The following is a 5,086-nucleotide window of genomic DNA, read 5'->3' as shown; positions in this document are numbered from 1 at the left end:
ATGTGGGATCTTCCCGGACCAGGGCTTGAACCCGAGTCCCCTGAATTTGCAGGCGGATTGTTAACCACTGTGCCACCAGGGAAGTCCCTTGGTTTTCAAACTCTTATTATAGTTGAACAAAATAGATTCTTAAGAATATTGTAATTTTTCCAGTTTGTGGTAACTTTTCCTTTTTCAAAAATTTTGTGTATTTATTCCTTTGTCTTTCTTTCTCAATTATATAAGTTAACACTACTAATTTTGTCTTTTTGCAATGAACCAATTCTTATATTCATTTTTAATTCTCCCCCTTTTGATATTTCATGAAATGAATATTTAATGAATTATGTTTATAAATTGTGTTTTCCTTATGATTTCCTTAAATTTATTTTGTCATTATCTTTCTAAATTCTTGATTTGTGTTTATCATTTTTAAAATTATTTCTTATTTAAATGTTATTTACTCACACAGAGCCTTCCTGGCTAGGTTGGTTTAATACCACCAACACCACCACATCTCATTCATCCTGTTTCGTTTTTTGTTTTTTTTGTTTAGGATTTTTAAAACCTTTTAATTGAAGTATTTATACACAAATACATATATACATGTATAGCCACTTAATTTTTTAAACTCTTCATTGAAGTTATATAACTCATTGATTTTCAGAAACTAAAAATAAGTATCTTGCACCCAGATCATGAAACAAAATATTACCATGGTGCCAGTGCCCCAGAAGTCCCCCTTTGCTCCTTTCTAGACAATAGCCACCCCACATATCCTGTCTTAAAATTGCAGAGAGCAGTTTCAGTAATGCTTATATTGTTAAAAATGGTACCGTAATATCTATCCTCTCTTATATCTGTGTTTATGAGATTTCATTTTTGTGATTTATCTGAATTTGTTCCAGTACTATGTAGTATTTCACTGTGTATGAAAATACAGTGAACTTTATTGGAAAGCAGTTTGGGAGCATATATGAAAGCTGAAGATATACATATTCTGTAACTGTGAAATCCCACTACTAATTATATATTGACCAGAAATGTACACATGTGTTCAACATGTATATTTTGAAATTGGACATTGAAAAATAGCTCTTAGAATTTTGAGTAACACATTCAAATTCATGATTATGATCTGTTTGTAATATCTCCTTTTGCCTAGATGTATTTATTTAAAATTTTTAAATTTTATTTGAACTTAAAAAAAATCCTAGTTTACTTATTTTTCTCATCCCTCCCCCCCCCACCTTTTACAACCACCAATTTGTTCTCTGTATCTATGTTGATAGAAGGGCACTCTTTCTATTGAAATATTAGAAATGTAGGAGAAAATTAGTGGTTTTATAGATTCGCTAATGGGAAGGTGAAGGAATGACCTCCTAATGACTTCCTTCTATCAAAAAAAAAATTGTAAGGGCAACTTCATCAGTTGAAAATAAAGCAGAGAGATGATAGACTGGAGGTTTAGGGCTGAGGAAAAGATATGAGATAGTCATCATGGGTAGCTAATGAATGACTTCTTTAGGGAAATACAGGCTAGAAATGCCCAGTGATGTTACTCATTTGAGGCTGAAGAGCATGGATCTGTAGGAACGTAACTTCATCCAGTTGTGAGAGATCTCAAGCAACAGCAGGCTGCTTAGAAGTAAATGTGGGGTGTTAAATAGTTGGGTTCATCTAGATGTGCAATTATTCCGCATGATGGGGATGAAGATTCATGATGGGAAATAGGGACCAGGAAATGAAAGTTTTTTATAATTCATTTATATAAAAAATATGTTAGGGAAAATTTCAAACATACCCTGAAATAGACTAGTATAAAGAACCAGCATGTACCTGAGTCCTTGTTTGAAAAAAATCATCAGCATAAGACCCATGTAAACCTCCCTACCCCTTTGCCCTCTGCGGAATTATCTCAGAAGAAATCTCAGACATCATCTCACTTCATCTGTATATGCTGAAAACATTTTTAAGGGTGTGGGTATGATTAACCAGTATTCCAAACTGCTATGAAGGAAAGTGAAGGAGAGGGGTTGATAGAGGGACAGAGAATCTGGACATGTCAGTGGATTGAAAGCTGGCGATTTCCACTGCAGCCCTTGAGCTAATAAAATGAAAAATAGGAGGTAGTGATAGGAGTGGAGATGTTTAACTTATGATTTTGAAGGTTTGCATGTTTATAAAAACCAATGGTTTCAATCAACTCATTAAGATACACAGTTCTTTCCCTCAAACGTTGCTCACTTACCTAGTTTTCTTTGTAATTAAAAAAACTATAAATCTTTTAAAATTTTGAAATTAGTGCATCATACATGTTCTGAATAGTTCAAACAACGCAAAAAGCTATAAAATTAAGTGTAAATGTTTCATTTATCCCCAGACACCTGATGCCACTATTCAGAAGTCCTATGTTAAATCATGTTTGGTACATCCTTCTAGAAACATTATATATACATATATATGCACAAGAAGCATTTATATTGCATTAAACACATAAATTGAATCATAAAATATCTGCTTGCATTTTGTACTTAACAACATACTGGCGATCTTTTCATTTCAGGACACATGCATCTGTCTCACTTTAAAAATGTTTGCATAAGTTTCCATTTTCAGATATGAGTTCCCTCATTAATGAGTAGTCCTGCAGTGAACATCTTCCTGCACATATTTTTTTCCATATATATATATATATATATATAAACCATATCTTATCTATGGGAAGAGTTCTTAGTAATTTTTCGGTTGAAAGATATTTTATGTCCTGTTAATTTTGATAAATATTCCAAATTATTCAGATTATGTCTTTGGAGGATGGAGATAAAATGCATTTGCAGCTGTTACTCAGAAAGCTTCCCGAATAATCTGAATCTGTTTAAAAGACATGTGGATGGGGAAAGAGAGGAATTGCAAGAAGTTCAAGTTGCAAAGCCTTCCTTTATTTTGGTGGCTACATCAACTCTGGCTACACATCAGGATCACCTTGAGAACTGAACAAATCGTCCAAGTTCCAACACCAGAAATCCTGACTTTACTGATCTGGGGTCAGGCCTGGACATTGGTGTTTTAAAAAAAAAAATTCCCCTAGAGATTCTAATGTGTAGCCAGTGTCCAGAACCACTGCTTTAGATAGAGAAAGGGGAGGTGGAAATGGAAGACTCAGGTGAAGAATATGTCAAGCATCACTAAGATTGTGCCCATGAAGCAAAAGAGGAATGAAGATCCAATTCCAATACAAAAAACACATCGAGTGAAAGGATCAGATCAGGTTTGGGGAAGAAAGGAGGCAGGAAGAGAGAGGTCTAGGTGAGGGAAGGGCAGAGCTGGTTGGGGTAGGTGGTTTGGGTGTGGATCATAGAGTCTACTCTTTTAAGTAAAGGTGAACATGAGCCTGAAGCCGCTTCCAGGCTCTTCTCAACCCAGGGTTGTCCTGTATCAGTAGAATGGAGTGGCCAACAGGGTAGGCAGCCATGATGATTTTGCACAAAATATTCTAGGAACTGTTGATATCAAAGATGTTGGACATGGAAAGAAATAGAGCATCTGCATTGAAAATTTAGCAAATGAGAAAATAGCTGATAGCTTTGATGCTCCCCACATGAGCCTCCATGCTGGGGTCCCTGGAGCCAGTGGCATTGCTTTCCATGGGTAGGGTGTGTCTCTTGAGAGAGATGATCAGCAGGGTGGCGGCCAGGATGAACGTGATGAGAGGAACGAAGATTCCCATGTGAAAGAAGAGAACCAGGCTGATCACACTGGTCTCAGTAGAGTAATTTTTCTTAGTGGAGTTGAAGGAGGGGCTAGAAAAAGGATTGTTGCAATGCACAGTGTAGATGTTTTTGAGGAAGAAACCTTGTGGCCTAGGGAAACAAACACTGATAGTCACAGAAGCCAGGGCATCAATCCAGAAATTCTCTACTTCAGCTTGAGGAAAAGGGGGTAGGAGAAATCTGCAATCTTCACGAAGTAGAAGAATCTAAGCCAGGCAGCAAACCAGAGGCTACAATAATTTATGAACATGAAACTTCCTTTGAATGTATCATATACAATGAATGTCTTGATTATAAAAATGTGGGGATGTTGAACTGAAGGTGAGTTCTAGCATCATGAAGCTTTGTAGCGCTCTTCTGGATACACTCAGGAAAAGCAGGATCTTGCCACTTGTGGAAACTGCCTTGTTGTGAATCCATTCTGCTGTATTTATAGCCACAATGAACCCACTTGCAGTGATACCAAGGACGCATTCAGTGCCTATAATTATTCACATCAAAATGATGCGAGATGGTGACAGTTGATTTTCTGGGGGATTGCAGGTTTCCGTCATCCTGAGTTGTTGCTTCTCTTTGGTGTGTGAGGAAAATGTCTCCCTAGCGTGTGATGGGCAGATTTGTGATAGCTCCCACTCTTCATGTCACAAGAAGCAGCAGTTGATGCATCATTTCCAAATCTACTCCATTTGTTTATTTTAGAACTCTTAGTTCTAAGTCTGGAGATGCAAATGATGGAAGGAGTTGTTTTCTAATCCTCTCCCGTGTCCTTTCGGATGCCCTGGGGTGTGAGTTGAATCGTGGGGCCCAGGGAGGAACTTGAGTAGACGCTCCTTTGTGAATCACTGACATAGTGTTGAGAGCTGTGTTCTTGAGTAGCTCTAGTTAAGTCAACCATCCGTCCACTAGGTCACCAGATAACTGCGTCTCACTTGTGACCACAGGGAACTGATTGAAAGTAATAATAACTTCAAATATTTATAGCTATGGGCTAGGCCCTGTCCAAAGACTTTATACATATCATGAAATTTAAGCCTTACAACAACCCTCTGAAGAATGTACTTTTATTATCTCCATTTTGCAGGGGAGGAAACTGAGGCTAAATAACTTGTCCAAAGTCAAAGAGGGAGAGGGAGACGGAGAAGGAGAGAGAGAGTTGGGATTCAAACCCGAGTCACATGGTCCCAGAGTCCTTGTTCTTACCCACTATGTTATACTACCTACCCCTGTGGATCCTTTTGTGTGTACCAAAGCCTGAAGGCAGGGTTGGCTTAACTGTAACTTTTTATCCTGTTGGTCTTTTGTGATGCCCTCAGGGCTTAAGGGAAGAATCATTG

General features: G+C 37.6%; 1 pseudogene; it reads right to left on the bottom strand.

Moving 5' to 3' along the window:
* Positions 1 to 3,343: 3,343 nt before the first annotated feature.
* LOC133096672 (taste receptor type 2 member 39-like) lies at positions 3,344 to 4,306 on the bottom strand (annotated as a pseudogene).
* Positions 4,307 to 5,086: the final 780 nt, after the last annotated feature.

This window comes from Eubalaena glacialis, chromosome 8, assembly GCF_028564815.1.
Source record: "Eubalaena glacialis isolate mEubGla1 chromosome 8, mEubGla1.1.hap2.+ XY, whole genome shotgun sequence".
In the NCBI taxonomy this organism is placed as follows: domain Eukaryota; kingdom Metazoa; phylum Chordata; class Mammalia; order Artiodactyla; family Balaenidae; genus Eubalaena; species Eubalaena glacialis.
This window is presented reverse-complemented; position numbering and strand designations above follow the sequence as displayed.